This window comes from Mesoplodon bidens (genome assembly GCF_964165515.1).
Source record: "Mesoplodon bidens genome assembly, chromosome: 1".
Taxonomy (NCBI): Eukaryota; Metazoa; Chordata; class Mammalia; order Artiodactyla; family Ziphiidae; genus Mesoplodon; species Mesoplodon bidens.
In genome coordinates this window covers 80,432,272-80,453,840 of record NC_138176.1, presented here as the reverse complement: position 1 = coordinate 80,453,840, position 21,569 = coordinate 80,432,272, and the positions used below count along the sequence as shown (strand labels likewise).

The following is a 21,569-nucleotide window of genomic DNA, read 5'->3' as shown; positions in this document are numbered from 1 at the left end:
GTCCAGCACCTCAGAGAGCTCTAGGGACAGGTAGGGTCTGAGAAAGATATTAATGTCTCACAATAAAATGACATTTATACAGAGACAAGAAGGAACTGATGGAAGAAAATCATGCTTTGGCTATCTCTGTCTTGGGCAAAGGTAATAAGCAGAAAGGCAGGAAGAGCAAGGAGGCCAGTATGCCTAGAGCACAGTGAACAAAGCAGAGGGTGGGAGCAGCTGGCCTCAGGGAGGTAGCAGGAGGCAAATTATGCAGGGCTTTGAGCGTTAGAGAACAAGCTTTTGGTTTTGCTCAGTGCAGAAAGAGATGCATAATTTGATGTGTTCTTTAAAATTCATACCAACTGCTGATGGAAAATAGATTCTATGTATCTAGAGCAGAAGTAAGGAGACGGGTTAGAGACTCTGGCAGTAATTGAGGTAAGAGTTGATGACGTCTTGAACCAGAGTGGTAGCAATGGAGATGTTGAGAAGTGAACAGATGCCGGATATATTCTGAGGTACAACCAACAAAATTTGCTGATGGATCAGATGTGAGATATAGAAAAGAAGCAAGGAAGACTTTAGAGTTTTGCCATGAGCATCTGCAAAGATGCAGTTTTCATTAACTGTGTAATGACTTGTGGAGAAGACCACTGAAAGAGCTGATCTGTGTGTTTGGGGTGGGAGAATCAGGAGTCAGTCTGAGACAAGTACAGTCTGAGATATCTATTCTAATCCAAGTGAAGATGTCAAGTAGGTAATTGGGTATATAAAAGTTAAGTTCAGGGCCTTCCCTGGTGGCACAGTGGTTGAGAGTCCGCCTGCCGATGCAGGGGACACGGGTTCGTGCCCCGGTCTGGGAAGATCCCACATGCCACGGAGCGGCTAGGCCCGTGAGCCATGGCCGCTGAGCCTGTGCATCCAGAGCCTGTGCTCCGCAACGGGAGAGGCCACAACGGTGAGAGGCCCACGTACCGCAAAAAAAAAAAAAAAAAAAAAAAAAAAAAAGTTAAGTTCAGGAGAAAAGTCTAGGCTAGAGCTATGATTTTTGGAATCTATCCTATATAAATATCATTTGGAGTCATAAAATTGGATTGAGATCACTAAAGGAGTAAGTATAATTAAAGAACAGTGATGTCCCAAGGACTGAGCTTTGGGAAATTCCAAACTTTAGAGACTGAGAAAATGAAGAGGCAGACTCAGGAGTTAGGGAAAAAATGTCAAGTGAGATAGCAGACAGAATGTTTTCCAAAAGTCCAAGTGAAGAAAGTGCTATACAAAAGAATGAATAATTAACTGTTCCAAGTTCTGATGAGAGGTCAAGTAATTTGACGATTAAAAACTGACTGTTAGATTGAGCAACAAAAGGTCACAAGTGGCCTTAACAAGAGTAATTTTAGTTGAATGGGGAAGAAAGACTTGTTAATGGGTTCAAAAAAGAATAGGAAGATAGCAAATAGAGATGAGCATAGACAATTCTTCCTTGAATTTTTCTACAAATGGGGTATATATACAGACAGAAGATGTGAAAACAGGCAGGATTTTTGTTGTTGTTGTTTTCTTGTTAGATGAGAGATATTACAGTATATGTGTATGTTGATTTGGATGATCCAGTAGTCAGTGAAAATTTGATAATATGCAAGGGCAGCATTGCTGGATACGTGGATGTATATTCTGGGAGCAGTCAGAAAACGTATTGAGATATGGAGCGATGCTCATGTAATCGGTTACATTTGACTCTTCTCCCTCTCTGAATTCACCCTCATCCAAACCAGCAGTAGTTTACTCCTAGAGAACCAAACTCAAAATTTCTGACTGCATATTGGTATTCCATCTTCAATATTCTATCTATTATACACACTTTCTCTTCTTGACATAGCTCTTTGTTGTCCCTGTTAATATTGTTAAAAGTAAGTTTTCAGGGCTTCCCTGCTGGCACAGTGGTTGAGAGTCCGCCTGCCGATGCAGGGGACACGGGTTCATGCCCCGGTCCAAGAGGATTCCACGTGCCAAGGAGCGGCTGGGCCCGTGAGCCATGGCCGCTGAGCCTGTGCGTCCGGAGCCTGTGCTCCACGACCAGAGAGGCCACAACAGTGAGAGGTCCGCATACCACAAAAAAAAGAAAAAAAGTAAGTTTACATTCAAGCATCAACTTATGTTGGTATGTTCCAACTTTCCTCCCCCTGCAAGATGTTCCTCACCCCAGCACCTTTTAACTGAATTCTACATCAGCAGCAAAGGATGCTGAGAAAACAGGTGTCTAGTATTTTAAATGAATATAATTGGGAGCAGGCCCATTTCAGAGTATTTTAATTGACTTTACACCATATTTCCAATTCCTACCACCAGAGAGTTCCATCAGCATTTTTAAATAAATCACACTGATATCTATCCTGGAAAATATACATGATGTTTATATGGGTATTTTAAAACCCCTTGATAAAATTTTTAATGTCTTAAATTTTAGATGTTGTCCATTTTATCAACCTGGTCTCTTTTAAGAGGAGAATACTTTCCAGATATGCCAAGTTTCTGGAATACATTTTTGACCATCTACTATGTGCAAGGCAGATACTGGTGATACAAAGATAGCACAGCGAATTCCCTGGCATTCAAGTGCTCAAGACTCTACGCTTTCACTGCTGAGGGCCAGGGTTCAATGCCTGGTTGGGGAGCTAAGATCCCACAAGCTGAGCAGCCAAAAAGAAAAAAGAAAACACACACACAAAGACAGCACACATTTCCTATCATCAAATAATAAAGACTCTAGTGAGATGTACAAGACTACACTTAGTGCTATAAGGGATGCTTAAGTGGTAGATGAAGAAGAATGGAAGTTAAAATTTACTGGGTGGCTACTCTAAACCAGATATGGTACATAGAGTATTTCATTTATTATCACAGCAACCCAATGTATTAAATATTATCAGGGAGATTTAAATGGCTTTAATTCAACTATACAGGTATATGTGATGAAGCTGGAATACAAACCAAAATCCACTTCCTCTTGGAATCCTGTAGGTAGGAAAACTGCCTGACTCTACACCCCTCATTTTCCTGCTTCATGCAGGTCTCACTTGCCTCTAACTACCCATTCATTCAAGCCGAATATTTTTATAACATGAGGCCTTACATGAGAGCTCTGTGAGAATCTCTTCCATAGTAGTTTTAGTACAAAGCTAATAAAAATAGCTAAGAATAGCTACTACTAATGATAATGATTTACAACTCTTTAGACTCTGTGCTTTAGAGTCTAGCCTCCTGCTACACACACTCATAAGATTATGTACCTGACCCACCTTTATTTCCCATCCCTTCTAGGTCTCTGAGCTTCTCCATCCTAATCTCTCTGCTGGTATTCTGATCCCTACCACCTGACAGTTCTAAACTCTGAATTTTTCATGTTGACCTTCTGTTTCTTAGCCGTCCCCTCTGAACACAAGCTCTTGCCTTTCTGATTTACCGTATCAGCCAGTATCATTCTTACAGGGCCAACCCCAAACCCTGACTTCTCCTAACTTACCCTATACCCTCAGCATTCAAGTCTTAGCAGGATTGTTGATTTTAGGAAAAGTCTTAAAGCTATAGTTAACAGAATCAGCAAGTAAAGATTAAAGGTAAAGATAGGAATCTGAGATCATAGCTGATAAATTTAGTAATACCTAATAATACCTAGTAACTCTTGTTGTTCCTGTTTCCTGTTCAAATTTTTAAAAACTCAACAGGATAAATTCTATTGAGATGCGTCTAGTGCTTATATGAGAGAATCTGCTGATCATATTTATTTCTAGACAGAAATTGTTGGGTGTTAAAAGAGTTAAACCTGGGTAAGCACCTGAAGGTTCTTTCAGAGTCTAGTAGTTTTGACAGTTTAGCCAATGAAACTTAAGTGCCATTCTGTCAGAGGTTGTAACCCACAGAGTTAAATTCCAATTTTGATAGAATGGCCTCTTCCATAGGCTGGTAATTATCTAATGAACCAACTACTGCTCCATTTACCTGTAAACTTCAAGATATGCCTATGAAGCATCAAATGAAGTAAAGATTTGCAAATTATCTGCATATCTGGATGTGAACCACCCAACTATGTAATTCAAGACCTAGTGTTTTATGTTTTACTGGATTTAGTTATTTTACTGAATACTGAATCATCTGATTTAGTTGGCCACTTGCCTTTTTTTGGGGGGGGCGGGGGGCATGCCTAGCAACTTGTGGGGATCTTATTTCCCCAAGCAGTGTCCTGGCAGTGAAAGCGCTAAGTCCTAACTGCTGGACCACCTGGGAATTCCCTAGTTGGTTACTTGAATCAAGGTAATTAAAAAAATGCTTTACCTATTAAGGACCTATTCATGACTCTGGCCTTTACAACAGCCTTTGTTCCAAAAAATACTTGCTGCTCCTGATGTTTCTTCTCTTGTCTCCCGGGTACAGTCAAGTTACTGTCACATGTACAGTACCAACAATGGAATGTTTTGATTACTGGGTACGTAGTTGGAATCCTTTTATTTGCCCATATTGAACCTGATGTTCCTGTGAATGCCCCAGAAATTAAGAATAAAGAAATAGGGTGCTGTTTTCCTTCTGAGGTCTGAGGATGTGCTCAAATCTTTCTCTCTCCAGAACGACAGAGAGCCCCTACTCTGGCCTTCCACACCTAAGCTATTACTAATGAAGGAAGTTTCTATGATTTTCATGTGCCATGTCGAATGCGAGATTCACATCAGGGATCCTCTGGGATTCTGACTTGGGCAAACTCAACATGGGCCCTGGATATTCAACAGCTTTCACTTTAGGGAAGAAGAGTGTTACAAAGTTAAATGCATGAGGCTACTTGGTCTCCCATATTCTAAAAAGCGTGCTTAATTTAAATAATTTAGAAGCAAAACAGAGTTTCATATTTTATTACCTATGTCAGAATTTCTGTGAAACTTCATGACATTCTAGGACATTTCTATATTTCTTTTTGCCTGGGTGGAATTAGTGTTTGAGAGTTCTTTGCATATTCCTAGCTGAGCTTACCCTCAGAGTATAATTTGCATATTTTGTCCTGTAAACCAAAGTAAGTTTTGATCAAATTTGAATTATATCGGCCATTTTTCCTTTTGTATTATTTTACTCTCCAGAAAGATTTTTTTAAACAGTCACACTAATAAACAGTAAATATTACAATAAAATTAATAACTTTCATTTTCTCTATTTTTGTCACTCTGGTGTTAAATCTGCACTGGCAATAATTAAACTCCTAGATCTTAGAAGTTTAGGATGAGAACATAAATGGAATGAGGACAGCAATTTGATAGAACTGAAAGGCTTTAGTATCAGGTAAACTAGGACTGATTCCTGGTTTTACATCCTCCTGACTGCATAACCTTTGAGAATGAGTCCCAGCTTTCTTGTTTGTAAAATGACAATAGTATCATCTACTGTTTTGAACTGAATGTTTGTGTCTCCCCAAAATTTATGTATTAAAATCCTAACCCTCAATGTGATAATATTAGCAGGCAGGGCCTTTGGGAGGTAATGAGGCCATGAGGATAGAGCTTTAATGAATAGGATTAATGCTCTTCTAAGAAGAGGCACACACGAGACAACTTGCTCTCTTTCTCTCTCTGCTCTTCACCAAGTGAGGATACAATGAGAAGGCCATCTGTAAACCAGCAAGAGGACCTTCACCAAGAACCCAACCGTGCTGGCACCCTGACCTCAGACTTCCAACCTCCAGAGAGGTGAGGAATAAATGTTTGTTGTTTAAGCTACCCAGTCTGTGGTATATTTGTTATAGCAGCCTGAGTTGACTAAGACAGCTACCAAATCAGGTTTGGGTATATACAACACCTAGTATAGTGCTCACCCACAGGAAACTCTCAGCAGTTAGTCATAATAGTAATACTGCTGAAGCAGTCTTTTAATTCACTTTAAAGTCACTTTTTTAAAGCTATTGAGCACTTAATAGGTCTTAAGTTTGTTACCGAGTTGTGTGGTTATGGTCTACTTTGTAGTACGGATACAAAGTAAACCACAATTTGTGACTCAAGGTGTTCAGTGTGTACTGGGAGAGACAGGTAAACAATTACAATAAAATGTCATACAGGTTCAAAGAGCTGTTTGTGCAAAGTGATTTGGGTTATAGAGGAAATGACTAACTTTGAGATGTGAAGGTTTGGAAAGGTTCACAAAGCAGGGGACTTTGGGGCTTATTCTGTAGGAGTTTTTCCAATAAATGGAATCACTTAGTAGAGAGGGCCCTTGATGGGAAGCAAGGGAAACTGAATTGCTACTTTTCTCCAGCAGCATAAGGCCCAAGATCTCCATCTACCCTTTGCTCTAAAACCCCAGGGATGAGACTGTGGCCTCACCACCATCCCACCTGCAGCTGCAGGAAAGACCGGCCACCCCATGATCTTTAATTACTGTGTCCTGTGGCTTCTTCCCATTGTGCCTCCAAAACCAGTTTTCCTGCATCACCCATGAGAAGTGCACATTTCCCAGATCACTCAGTTTCACGCACCCTGCTCTCAGCCCCGCTAATCTGACCACACATTGCCCAGACTCTTGGCCATCTAAGCCCTTCTACCCAAACTTACTTCCTGTCATCGGAAAACTCCTCTCCTTCATTAACCTCTTCACTGAACATTTTCTTTGGAGTTTTGCTGAATTTTGACTTGGCTCCTGAAAACACTGCTTTCCCTGGAGCCCTTCAAATGAAGGATTTATTTTTACTTTTTCCTCTCATACTCTAAGTATCATATATGCCTGGAGCTTGAGGTAAGTTTTTGTTAGGAAAGAATGTTTTCAATTAACATTATATTCCAATTTCACGAAGATTCTCTGGGAAATTTATCAAATAACAATTGTAAAATTGTTGTACAACTTTACAATAATTGCAATTGTAAAATAACCTAATACTACAATTGTTTAGAAGTAAAGATTCCAGCAAATATTAAAACTAACTTTTTTTAAATTATAATTATAATTTTTAATTATAACATTTGTTCAGCACACGAGATCCATAGAGTCAGTGTGTCTATTTCCCTTTTCAAACTTTACCAGAAGCCCTTAATGAAATGACCATCAGTACTATTAGATTACAGGGATTGCAAATTTTAAGCCCTCTAGTGGTCAACACCATGTTGCTCAATCTCTCAGACTGAGAGTATTCTTCAAAGATAAAAAATTACTATAACTTATAAAAATATTTCCACTAAAATTTGACAGGTCATTATCTATGTCCCCTAAACAATGTACTATGTTTGAAGCTGAATAATTCACTACATCAAAAAAGTTGTTGACTACTAATGTTAATTAGTTCTTAAAATCATATATTTATCTTTATTAGAGTAAAAAAAGAATTGAGAAACCAAGATAAATTATCAATACTTCTGGGATTTCCCTGGTGGCACAGTGGTTAAGAATCTGCCTGCCAATGCAGAGGGCAGGGGTTTGAGCCCTGGTCGGGGAAGATCCCACATGCCGCAGAGCAACTAAGCATGTGCACCACAACTACTGAGCCTGCGCTCTAGAGCCCCAGAGCCACAACTACTGAGCCCGCGTACCACAGCTACTGAAGCCCGCGTGTGGGTTGCTTCACAACAACGAAGAGTAGCCCCTGCTTGCCACAACTAGAGAAAGCCCATGTGCAGCAATGAAGACCCAACGCAACCAAAAAAAATAAATAAATAAGAAAGAAAGAAAGAAATAATAACTAACTAAATAAATAAATATCAATACTTCCTGACTTGGGTGTGGGTCAAATATTTTAGTGACACAATGAATTTATTTTTTTATCATGGTATCTCATATAGGCTTTAGAACCAGATATGATAACTTATTATTTATATGTGTGGCTTACAGAAGCTAATAAATATTTCTGTTTCAGTTTCTAATAGGTTTTTTAAAAATCTAGATCATAATATATACTCTATAAAAATTATGGAAAGGAAACAAGATTAAAATGTATATTTTGATTAGCATACTGCATGGAACAGAACAGGTGCTCATCAAATCTCGAAAATAATCATGGTAGTGTTACTTTTATTTTATTTTATTTTATTTTATTTATTTATTTTTGGCTGTGTTGGGTCTTTGTTGCTGTGCGCAGGCTTTCTCTAGTTGTGGTGAGTGGGTGTTACTGAAGCTTCTCATTGTGGTGGCTTCTCTTGTTGTGGAGCATGGACTCTAGGCACACGGGCTTCAGTAGTTGTGGCTCACGGCCTAGGTAGTTGTGGCTCACAGGCTCAGTAGTTCTGGCTCACAGGCTTAGTGGCTCCGCAGCATATGGGATCTTCCTGGACCAAGGATCAAACCCATGTCCCCTGCATTGGCAGGTGGATTCTTAACCACTGTACCACCAGGGAAGCCCCGTTACTTTTGAGTAATAAAGGAAAATTAAGGTATTTCTCTAATTTCTTGCAAAAATCATACTCTTACCATGATTACCTGATTAAGTCTAAACCCAAGTACATTTTATGTGTACTTAAGTAATAATTATTCCAACTTTTAGGTTGTAGATGACTTAATAAGACAGTTACCTTCTTTCAGAATTCTATGATTTAAATTTTTAAGTTTAACACACATACCAGTGTGCCACTTTTTAAAGGCAGGACTAAGTCTCAAGGACTAAAGGCAACATTAGATGATTTGTTTTAATTACTAACTGTAAGTAATTGCAGTGATTCTATATAATTAATTTAAATAAAAATGAGAAGTAAAAAGAGATGTGACAATGTTAATATATGGAAATATCATCTGACTTCTCTCAGCTCTAAAAAAGTAAATTAGCTTTCTGATGAAATTATGTGCTATTTTGTTAGTTATATTTTGCTTATAAAATATCCTTGCTCCATTGTATGATTGAGTACATGTAAATACTATAAAAATAATACAAGATAGCCTTCATTCATTTTCTTTCCCTAAAGAGAACACACACAGTTTTACTCATGGGGACCAGGTGATCATTTATCATATTCCACTGTAAAGCCACCAGGTCAAGTTTTAGTATCCTTCATGTGTAGGGCTAGACATATGTTTCTATTTTCTTAACTCCATCCCTCTGCCAAAATTAGATCTAAAAATGTCTAAAAGTAATTCTCTAGGGTTCTACTTATAATAAAAAGGAAGTAAGATTGCCATTGCCAGATAAAATGAAGGTTACCCAGGTCAATTTGTTTCAGATAAGCAATGAATGATTATTTAGTGTATATCCCATGCAATAATTTTTAGTATATCTATGTCCCAAATATTACGTGGGGCATAATTATTATTTATTATTCATTATTTATCTGAAGTTCATACATGAGGCATACTTATTCATTATTTATTATTTATATGAAATTAAAATTTAACTGGTTCCCTGTATTTTTATTTGTTGAATCTGAGGAAGAGGAAGACAAAATTTATTTTGGAGAAAATATACAAAACAAATACTTCAACAACCACACCTTATATTTTAATTGAAGAATCAATGGATCTCCAGTCCCCTAAAAATGCAAAGCCAACCCATAAAGAACTTTATGTATATGGAGAGAAGAAAAGAAGTAGCTCTTCCTCCAAATCTAGATAGTTTCTACTGCTCCTGGCATACTTTCCATTCTGATATACATCTCATAAGTAGTTGACTCTTAGGAAATCTCTAAGAGTTAGAGGGTAGTGGGCAGTCTGAGTTATAAAAATTTAGAGGTGTCATGAATAAATGCACTATCCACCAAAGACTAACAAATTCACAGTTTTAAAAAATATATCCTTATCTTCTGAATCACAGATAATTGAACCAGAATTGGGTACCACATTCAATCAAAATCTCTTCACCAGGGATTTGTAGTTTGAACCATATTCATTTTCTTTGTGTGACTGGACCTGAAATATGCAAAACCACGGCATTTGATAGGGTCTCCACTTACTCATATGCTGCCTTTTAGAAACTAGAAGTCACCCTTTCTAGGACAACTCAACCATGAGGGTTCACAGCCTGGCTAGCAGAGCTAGATTGTATTTTAGACTGTGTTGAAGGCTGGACACCCTTGTGCAGTCAGCAACCTGTACAAACTTATGGGATTGCCTTGCCACTTTATGTCATGCAATGTAAAAACTACAGCACAGAAAGAGGTGTAAATGAAAGATAGAGTAAGAAAGTACTGCTAGCTCTTTGATGTTTTTCCATTTCTAAATTCCAAAACTCTCTGAGACAAAAGTTTATTTCTCTTGTGTTTTGTAAAATGTTCTTGAATTTTTATAATAAATTCTTCCATTTTGCTTAAGGTAATTCAAGCTTATTCTTGACACTTGAAAGCAGAAAATTGTAATTAGTTACATAAATATTGGTTTTAAAGTAATGTCTTAGGAATCACTGGCAGATTCTACAAAATTCTGGCAATAATTTATATTCAATTGACATTTGAATACACCAACATGCCTTCCTTTTATTTCTGGATTGATCTTGGCTTCAGAGGCTGACAAATTCTTCAGTGAACAAAAAGGATTGCCTTCAGTTGTATCCAGAATTAATTTAATTTGCATTCACTTCCTATGCATAATGAGCTCCTCAGGCTGGACTATAAACTGTGTTGTTTGACATAAAATGCCTTTTCCTTCACTGGAACACTTTGTAAATACAGAATTGGAGAGGTGGTAAAGAAGGAATCAAAAGTTATATAAAAACAGTGTAATGACGTGAAGGCAAATAAAACAAAAAACAAACAGAGGAACAAATAAGAACAAGAATGGAACCACTTGGTACCTCTCTGGGAAGTAGCTTATAGCTCATCAGCTTTTTGTTTTGTTCTGCTTTGTTTTGTTTTTTATGAGGGTGGAGAAAAGCTATGCTTTTTCATAAACTGTAGCATCTTAGGTCTTCACAGAGCCATTTTCATAGACATATTTGCTTTCCTTCCAGGTGGCCAAATAGGGAGTTATTTTTTTGCTGTCTTTCTGTCATATTACATGAGAGGCTAACTCACTCTAGCACACGGTTCATTACAGACATCTTTTGTATAATCATGTGTTGACAAGCATCCATTTCACACATCACCCAGGGGATGTCCCCGCCATTATTTGTTGTGAGGTAGATAGTTTTCCTTCTTATCTCACAACAAATAACAGTGACAATCACAGTTCGGGTTAAATAAATACTTGGCCATTAGAGAAATTACCATTTCTTCAATTTGAGCTAAGAAATTTAGGATAGGTTAAAGTCCCAATAACTATTTTCTTGTACTTCTACTTAATCTCATTGTATATCAATAAGAATCCTGAGAGTAAGTGTCTTAACTTCACTGGATTGACTTTAAAATTTTTTCTGATATATAGTCACATATAAAACAAAATTTTATTTTTTATTCAGTGATTATCTGATTTCTGCATCTTTGTAGTATCATACATTAAATTCTTAGAACAGGCTTTGGAATCCAGGAGACCTAGATCAAATGACAGCTCTATTTGCCTTCTAAGGTGTGACCTTATGAAAGCAAACATCCTGTTAATTGAATCTTGTTTGCCCAAAAGTACACTAGGTATAATAAGCCTTACTTTTTATGATTGTTGAAAGGATTAAAAACAATATCTGTAAAGTGGTTAGCAAAGTATTTGACACATTGTAGATGCTAAATAAATGAGAGTTATTATGGAAGGAATGCAGATGAGTCTGAAAATTTATTTTAGGTCTCATTTTTTTTAACATGTCCTCATTTTTAATATAGAATATGACTAATGGAAATCATAGAAGACTAGGGAAATGGGCTTGGAGGAGAAGCCTCAGTGAGTGAAACAGTCAGGAGACCATTGCACAAAGACAATAGATTCCCTCTATGATGATGGCATATAAGTGGGAAGGAATAAATCCTAACGGGTATTTTTAAAACAGATATTTTTAATATAGAATTTACAGGATGTGATAATGTTGGAAATGGGGAATATAAAGAAAAAAATCAAACATTACTCCAAGGATTGATTTTGAATAAGTGGGGAAATGGTACCATTAACATAAATTGAGACTTTGGAAAGGATATACTTTGGCATCAAAGCATGAAGTGGGATATAAAAATGAGCATCTCTGAAGAGCTACGGAGCTGGGGACCATGATGTGGGAGTTACTTACATGAAGGCAAGAGACAAGATCTTTGACAGTGTTATACACTCCAAAGTAGTGGCAAAGGCCTTCGTTTAAACAAAAAGGAAGAAGAACAGGTAGAAAAATGAATAATAAGCAGTGAGAAAACCAGGAGAACTGGAACTGAATAAGTCAAAGAATGAAAGTTTTAAGAAAATCTACATGATTGGTTATGTATATTTCTACAGATTGCCATGAAAATGATGTTTGGGTCAAGTTGCCTGGATTTAGCCATTGGGAGTCCTTGGTTATTAGGATCCTCGAGCGGTAGAAGGACGGAAGCCAGATTACGCAGACTTCAACAGGTGGCAGTGTAGCTATTGATAGAACACACGTGAGTATGAACCTTCTTTACATTTCAGGGGATCACCTGGAATCTGTCTTTGCCAGACTGTTGGAAGACCCTGGATTGAAGTTCGGGAAGTAGACCTTGGGAATATGCTAAAAAATGAGATGGGCTGAGCGTTAAGGAAAAGTGTTTCCCTCTAGTCACTGGAATATCTAGTAAAGACTTAGGATTTTATCATTAACTTCTCCCCCTTAACATTTAGTCAGATTTGCAGATAGATCCTAACCTGGATTAGCCCTAAGATTAAATAAGAAACCTAAGTTGAGGAATAAGGGTACCAGAGCCAGGGAGAAGCAAAAACTGAAGACGAGGCCTCCGAGAGAGAGGAAGGATGGGCTCAGCCAAAATTCTGTGGCTACGTGAGCAGTATGTTTAGAAAATGAGTCACCTAGCCCTCTGGAAAAGCAGCTGTTGACTGGTTAATACTATTTGACACTTGGAGATTAGTGTGGTTAATTAGTGAAGCAGGAAATTCAGCTGGTTTTTCCCTGAAGCCAAGTGACTTCTGTAGTCTTCTGTAGTTTGTTCATTCGCATTGTTCCTCCCCTTAAAGAGCAACCAGTCTTAAGGAGCTAAATATTTTCAGAGTTATCCATTTGAAAAATATAAAGTATATCTATGAGTGTCTAGCTGTGGTGTGTAAGATGAATAAACATATGGAAGATAATATACAGTGATTAAAAAATACAGGCCCTGAGGTTCAGCTTATGTGGGCTTGATTCCTTACCTTGTCACTCCCTTTGGACACACAGGTCCATTCCTATTTCCTTTTTTGTAAAATGAAAGTAATAGAAAACTATCTCAGAGGGTTGTGAGTCATAGTAAGTACTCAATAAATGTTATCTATTAGTATCAGATACTCTGGAGAGTAACTCCAACTGGTCCTTGTTTCTAGTGAGAAATAAAGTTATTTAAACACTTAGTGCCCCAGTTTTCTCATTCCTAAGATGAAAAGTATCATGTATCTTACATGGTTACTGTGAAACTATGTCATGAAAAGAGTAGTTATTATATTCCTCCATCCTATTTCCCCATCACCAAACAAGGAAACTTTAAGGAAGAAACCTCAGAGTTTATAAATTCTAAACTTTTCTGATTTTGAAGTACATATTCCAATTCCCCAATATATGCAAATTCAAAAGTTTTATTTCTTCATAGCATTCATTGTTTTTATTACACAAGTAGAATGTGTTCAGTGAGGAAAAATTTGAAAATACTGGGAAAAAAATTCATTCATATTCTTACCCCTAAAGATAAAAAGATAAGCACAGTTAAAATTTAGGAGGTTGTCCTTTGAGAATTTCATCTCTCTCTCTCTATCTACCTATCCATCCATTCAAACAACCAAACATATCAAACTGGGATTAAACTAAATTTAACTAAACTGGGATTAAAGTAAACTCTTTAGTAACTTGAATTTTTAGTTAACATGGTGTGACATTTTTCAATGCCAGTACTTTGCTACAGTCACTTAATGCAATAATAGCTTCATATATTTCATTGTATGACTATGTCAATGTTTGTGAAACTACTTCCTGTGTTTACATTGTTGAGCTCCTCAAAATATCTTCAGTCTTTTAATAAAGCACTCTCAACTCATTACAATAGAGAGAACACCACCTTGACCGGGTCTTGGCAGTGTTTCAGAAAGAGGTAATCAGAGGTGAGATATTTATAGAATTTGGGGTCTGGCCTGAAGAAGTTTAAGGAATCTTTCAAGAAGGGAAATGGAGAACTGGGCAAAGTTTAAAATTGGTGGATACTGTGAAGTTAGTCTTGACAACTAAACTGATGAGCAAGTTATTTGGTCAGAGGAGCAGATTATTGTCTCTAACCGTTTGATCTGAAGAGATTTCCTGAAGCAAACAGTAAAGTTATTTACTGATTTATAGTACTACCTTACGTAGGCAGAGTTTTCCTAAAAACAAAAAATAAAATCTAAGTCATGTTGACATCAGTAGTCTACATACAGTTTAATCTAATTCATATTAACACAGATGGTCTTAATTATCAATGTGGTTTTTATTATTTTAATATTAGTTTTCCCAAATGTATTTTAAATATTTATTTATTTCTATTTTCACCAACACCGTCTAAATCCAAGCCACGACTTTCCTTTACCTTGCCTTTTAAGCTGATCTTTTTATATTGCTAACACTCATCTTCCACAAGGCAGCCAGAATGAACTTTATGACAAGAAAATCACATCCATTCTTAAATCCTTTCAGTTTTTCCATACTGCTCTTCATCTAGTTTTTCTTTTTCTTTTTTTTTTTTCGCGGTACGCGGGCCTCTCACCGTTCTGGCCTCTCCTGTTGTGGAGCACAGGCTCCAGACGCGCAGGCTCAGCGGCCATGGCTCACGGGCCCAGCTGCTCTGCGGCATGTGGGATCTTCCTGGACCGGGGCATGAACCCGTGTCCCCTGCATTGGCAGGCGGACTCTCAATCACTGCGCCACCAGGGAAGCCCTTCATATAGTTTTAAGTTCCCCATGAGAGCCTCTCTGATCCACTCCTACAGCCTTATTCTATTCACTGCACCCTAATCCAGTGGACCTCTTTTGGTGCCTTGAATTTGCCGTGTTCCATCTACTAGAATGCTTTTCCCTGTACTTTCTTTTATCTAGTTAATTCCTACTTGTCCTTCAGATATCATTTTGCTCATCCTTCTCTTACCAAGACAAACATACATTCTCATAGTTCCCTATATTCTTCCTTCATATTATTTAATTTTTTTATGAATAATTGATTTAATGCCCATCTCCCCCACTCAAGAGTAAGCCCTATAAAATTAGGGACACTATTTATTTTGTTCTACATTACATCATCTGCGTCCCTGGCCTAATACAGAAACACACGATTTATACAATAAATGTTGCAGAATCGGTGGCATAATTCTTCACATTTAAGCTGTGGGGATGTTTTGTTTTGTTTTCTATGTACTTTGATAACTCACCCAGCTTAATTGCCTCCACCTTCAAAAACACCTTTTCACTCTTAATTTGAGGGCACATCTTCTTTGTTAAATGAACCAAATAATTGTGAAAAGAAGTGTTGCTCACAAATAAGCTACTAATTGAAGCTCTTTTTTTTTCTTCACAGATATAATAGAAAAGCATTAAAAATGGGAGGTTTTAGAGAGAAATATTCCTTGCAGGGGTATTGCTATAGCTTCCAGAAATTCTAAAAATCTTCCCTATTGAAGGAAAATTGTATTTGTGTGTGTGTATGTGTGTGTGTGTGTGTGTAGTAGGAAGTGAGAATGGTGAACTGGTTCTTTTATTTAATTTTTTAACTTGAACAGTATAGCTATGTGTTCTGACTGGAGTTGGACCATTCTAAAACAGCTAACTCTCAATTACCACAGTAATGGAAATGGGCATGATGTGGAAAAACAAAATATGGTCATAACCCAAATCACTTATTTCCATTCATTCATTCATTGTCATTTTATTCATAAGCTTTGAGCTATAGTAATACTTTATATTTGTGCAGTACTTTTGATTTTAAGAGTTTTTTTTACATACTTTGTTTTAGATAGGGTAGACTAACCTACAGAAAAAGACAGGATCCTCAAAACTCAGTTCCCTTAAGAACAGGAAGTTTATTTATTTGGTCAAGAGCAGTGTTCTGGGTTAGCAGCAGCTCAGCTCTTATGAAGGCTTTCAGGGACCCAGGCTGACACTGGCTCTGCCATCTTCAACAAGATACTTACAGGACTGCCCTAGGAATTACTGTCGCAGTCATTGAGGAAACATGAAAAACATTAAAGAGCATGCACAGGGTCTGGAACCTCGAGTGGTACACATCACTTCTGCTCACATGTCTTTGCCAAGAACATAATCTGGAGGCAGGGAACTCTGGGAAATGTATTCTGCCTATGTGTACAGCTCCACCCCTATTTATGTAGAAGGAGTATAGTACAGATTTTGGTTGGTAGTTTTAGTCACATGGATTATCTCATTGGGCAAATAGATTTTTAAAACCTCTTCTCTTTCTGCTTCTTGAAAGAATAGGGACTTCCCTGGAGTCACAGTGGTTAAGAATCTGCCTGTCAATGCAGGGGACATGGGTTTGAGCCCTGGTCCGGGAGAATCCCACATAGCGCAGAACAACTGAGCCTGTGCACCACAACTACTGAGCCTGCGCTCTAGAGACCACGAGCCACAACTACTGAAGCCCGCGTGCTTAGAGCCCATGCTCCGCAACAAGAGAAGTCACCACAATGAGAAGCCTGCACACCGCAACAAAGAGTAGTCCCCGCTCGCTGCAACTAGAGAAAAGCCTGAGCAGCAACGAAGACCCAACACAGCCAAAAATAAATTAAAAAAAAAAAAGAGGGGCTTCCCTGGTGGCGGAGTGGTTGAGAATCTGCCTGCCAATGCAGGGGACATGGGTTCGAGCCCTGGTCTGGGAAGATCTCACATGCCATGGAGCAACTAGGCCCGTGAGCCACAACTACCGAGCCTGCGCGTCTGGAGCCTGTGCTCCGCAACAAGAGAGGCTGCAACAGTGAGAGGCTCATGCACCACGATGAAGAGTGGCCCTCTCTTGCCGCAACTAGAGAAAGCCCTCACACAGAAACGAAGACCCAACAGAGACAAAAAATAAATTAATTAATTTTAAAAAAAAAGTAAAGTGTGAAGATATAAGATAGGATAATATTTATTAAAAAAAAGAGAAAGAGCGAATAAATGAGCATGGTAACCAACTTCTGCAAAGCAAATAAGCAGAGAGATAAGAAATATCAGAGGCCTTGATGATTTAGGAAATGAATAAGTAGTATCTGAATAATAAATTATAATAAATAATAATAAATTAACCGGGCCTGTCATGCAAATAGGACAGAAGTTACTATAATTATACAGGATTGGTGATAATAGACTGACTAAGAAAGTACATTTCAAAATCTATTCTGAGTCCAGTTTGCCTTGTCTACCTGATACATAGCATATAGGAAATCCTTAGCATTGGCCCCTACATGATGAAAACAGAAATTTCAAATTTTGGCAAAGGTAATTTATTGAAGTTTAAACCATTCATTTTTTTTGAAAAAGTTAAGTTTTGAAAATGAAGAGTGTTGGAGTAGATGCTGCCTTCCTCTGAAGTTACATGAATCAAGAGAAGAGGGTCGACTTAAAACAACCCACCCAACTTAAGAGTTGTGAATTTAAGTTTTATTCAGGGTCTTACCACAGACTGTAGCCCAGGAGATAGCTCTGAGGAACCACTCCAAAGAAGTAGGGGAGGAACTTGTATATATGTCATTTTTTTGGCTATGAAATACATGTAATTGAGCATATATCTTGGTAAAAGATTACTGCTAATTACAAAACAGATATGTCAAGTTAATGATTTTAGTACTTTTCTATGTATGAGAAGATGCAACAAGGGAGAAGCATTTTCTGGATTGCAATAGACTAGTAAGACAGATGATCCAGAGAATTTTTAACAGGGCTTAATGCAGACATAGCACATGAATGGCCTACCAATGAAATCCTTGCCTGATATAGGAATGAGCCTTCCTAGAGCCATTGGACAAATCAGTCACTAAATACCTCCCAAACCTTGGTTGACTTTATGACCTAAAGGAGGCAAAGGGGATTGTGAACAAAAAAAGAACAAAGAGGCTTGCTCATCATTCAGTTATGCAAGGCTTAAATCACAACCCACTGCAGTGGCCCACTGACAGCGCCCCCTGAAAGGAATTCAGGATGAAAAACAGAATGAGGTGCTCTGTGCTTTAGATAAACAGGCCACTAGATAGTTAGATGCTTATCAGGAAGAATTTCAATGACCTCAGATTAATGCAGTTAGGAGATTGTTTCAGCAAACTGGTTAAGAGATGATGATGGTTTGGTCTAGAATGCCAGGGATGAGAAATGAAGTGAAGTGGATAGATAATTCTAGAAATGTTTAGGAATCATGGCGTAGCATGGGGACAAGAGAGATGAGTCCATGAAACTAACCAGGTCCAAACCAGGAAATGCGTGGTAGGGTATATGAAAGATTTGGGGCTTTTTTTTTTTTTAAAGGATATGTGATGAACTAATAATGGTATCTACCCTGAGGAGAGACACATTAGATTTCTTTAGTGTAAGTTCACTAAAGAAGGGTGACTTAATGCCTTAAGATAAGTGAGAAAAGCTGATGGCTTAAAAGAAGGCATTTGCAGTGGGTATGGCATGAGGTGTGTGGACTTGTCATTGGCTGTGAGAGGGAAGGGAGAGGGACCGTTACAGGTGACCCTCAAGTCTTGCTGAGATATGGAGGAGGTGCAGATAGATAGGGAAGATAGGAGATTAATTTTTTTTTTTCCTGCGGTACGCGGGCCTCTCACTGTTGTGGCCTCTCCCGTTGCGGAGCACAGGCTCCAGATGCGCTGGCTCAGTGGCCATGGCTCACGGGCCCAGCCGCTCTGCGGCATGTGGGATCCTCCCAGACCGGGGCACGAACCCGTGTCCCCTGCATCGGCAGGCGGACTCTCAACCACTGCGCCACCAGGGAAGCCCCAGGGAGATTAATTTTTAACATGTTGAATCAGAGGTAGATTCTCTGGGAGGAAACTTCCAATAGGGAGCTGGCAACACAAGTCTGAAGCTTGTGGAGAGATGGGAGTTGGAGGTAAAGATTTCATTCATTAGCATTTTTGATATCTAGCTGACTTGGTTTTTCCCTTCTTCATTCTCTATGTGCCTGAAAGTAAGGAGGGCCTTACTTGACCCCTTGGGAGTTTATGTCCCTTCTTTCCCCCTCCCCCATAGCTGGTGGTCAATGACTGCCTGGTGAAGGAATGGGAAAGTCCTTGCCTGAAGGGGAACAAAATCTGGGTGTAATTTACACTCCTGAGCAGCTGGTGGATCAGGCTTCGGTTGGGACTTTGCCTGAAGGCACATGCTGGGTTTTTTCTTTGAGTTTATTTTGTTTTTGCCCTGCTTCTCCATTTCCTTACCCTTCTCTCTGAGAGCACTGCCACAATAACTCTCTCATCTTGCCTAAGGATCTACACCTGGAGAGGCGAATTTAAGACAGAAAATAATCAAGATAATGAGAGTTACTAAGGTGGCCCCGGAAAGGTGTGTAAAATAAGAAAAAGGGTCGCCTAAGACAGAATCCTGAGAGCAACTATTTACCACAAAGATGGAGAAAAACAGCCACCAGGAATGAGCCTGAAGAAAAGAGGAGACAGAATTGTGGGCTGGCAGGTGAGGTGCTGTGAGTAGAGAATGTGGCATCAGACAAGGAAACCAACAGAGATATTCATGTCAACAGTATGAAATGATACAGAGAGGTCAAGTTACGTAAGGAGTGAAAATGATCCATTAAATATAGCAACAAAGAGGACTCATTACACCCTATTAAAGATTGGGCATTTTTAATATTTTGGAAGACAAAGACTAATGATAACATATATTCTTTTTTTTTTTAATAAAAGGTATTTTTGAGCACCTATTAGGGCACAAGCCCTGTGCTAGTGCTGTGGTGAAGGACTGAATGGCAGTTCCTTGCCATGAAGGGGCCAATAGCCTAATTACAGGAGTGATAAGTGTTGCAACAGTAGTAAATGAAAGTCATAACCGGTGCACAGAGTGACGCCAAAAGCTCGGCCTCTGTACCCTGCTGCCGAATCAAATCTCAGAGACAGGGTTTTGGGTGAAGTAGAAAAGAATAGCTTTATTGCTTTGCCAGGCAAAGGAGGACACAGTGGCTCCTGCCCCAAAAAACTGTGTCCCTGGGAGGGAACCTGGGAGGATTTGATGGGGAGTTTTATAGCAACAGTTCAAGGGTGGGGCTGCTGATAAGATTAGGATGTGTGTAGGGCCTGCACTCCTCTAATCTGGTCTCAGGTAATAAATATATATTTAAAATTAATTAATTAATTTATTGGCTGCATTGGGTCTTCATTGCTGTGCATGGGCTTTCTCCAGTTGTGGAGAGCGGGGGCTTCTCTTGTTGCAGAGCACAGGCTCTAGGCACACAGGCTTCAGTAGTTGTGGCACGTGGGCTCAGTAGTTGTGGCTCATGGGCTCTAGAGCCCAGGCTCAGAAGTTGTGGCGCACATGCTTAGTTGCTCCGCAGCATGTGGGATCTTCCCCCAGGCATGTAGGATCTTCCCAGACCAGGACTCGAACCCGTGTCCCCTGCATTGGCAGGCAGATTTAACCACTGCACCACCAGGGAAGTCCTTGTCTCAGGTGTTCTTGATGAGTTTCTCTAGTTCCTTTAATGTTGCCTCAGGTGATTTCTTGGCTGCTCCTCTCTTGATTAGCAACTGTTAGAATCTGCCCTTTGGAACTCCCTACAAACAAGAAAATGGGGGACAGAAAGGCTTCTGTGCCCAGGAGCCCCACAGGGTCCTGCTCGGTTTTGGGAGGAATACTCAGCATCTGCTAATTTGTTTTCTTTGTTAATGACTCCACAATCTTTTACAGTTGTTTCAATTTTTTTTTTTTTTTTTTTTTTTTTTTTGCGGTACGCGGGCCTCTCACTGTTGTGGCCTCTCCCGTTGCAGAGCACAGGCTCTGGATGTCCAGGCTCAGCGGCCATGGCTCACGGGCCCAGCCTCTCTGCGACATGTGGGATCTTCCAGGACCGGGGCACGAACCCGTGTCCCCTGCATCGGCAGGCGGACTCTCAACCACTGCGCGACCAGGGAAGCCCCCAGTTGTTTCAATTTGTACATCATATTCAATATAATTTCCTGCTACAGTTCCTTTAGCAGTGGTAGGTATGTATGTATGTTCATGGAGGATAGTACGTTAACCCGTATACTTGAAAGTAATAGGAAAAGAGCTACTATTTGATTGGGTGGCTATCGTTTATTTTCTTGTTTATTTGCACATTTTTTATTTTGAGTAAAAAAAAAATTCTTTCAGCACCTGATGAAGCAAAGAAAATCTTTTCTATTACTACCTTTTGTTTTATGAATAATTTCTTTTTTAATAAATTTTTTAATCATTGTGTTCTGAATTCACAGCATTTTAAAATTTATTTATTTTATTTATTTTTGGCTGTGTTGGGTCTTTGTCGCCGTGCACGGGCTTTCTGTAGTTGCGGCAAGCAGGGGCTACACTTCCTTGCGGTGTGCGGGCTTCTCATCGCAGTGGCTTCTCTTGTTGCGGAGCACGGGCTCTAGGC

General features: G+C 39.0%; 1 long non-coding RNA gene across 1 annotated transcript in view; it reads left to right on the top strand.

The window, feature by feature from the left end:
- The window catches only part of LOC308616149, a 112,863-nt gene extending 95,565 nt beyond the window's left edge, over positions 1–17,298 (top strand). Inside the window, exons 2-5 of the long non-coding RNA XR_014015697.1 lie at positions 5,607–5,708; positions 12,271–12,416; positions 14,040–14,094; positions 16,443–17,298. This is a non-coding gene — a long non-coding RNA (uncharacterized lncRNA). The remainder of the gene's footprint in view (positions 1–5,606; positions 5,709–12,270; positions 12,417–14,039; positions 14,095–16,442) is intronic.
- The last annotated feature ends 4,271 nt before the right edge of the window (positions 17,299–21,569 follow it).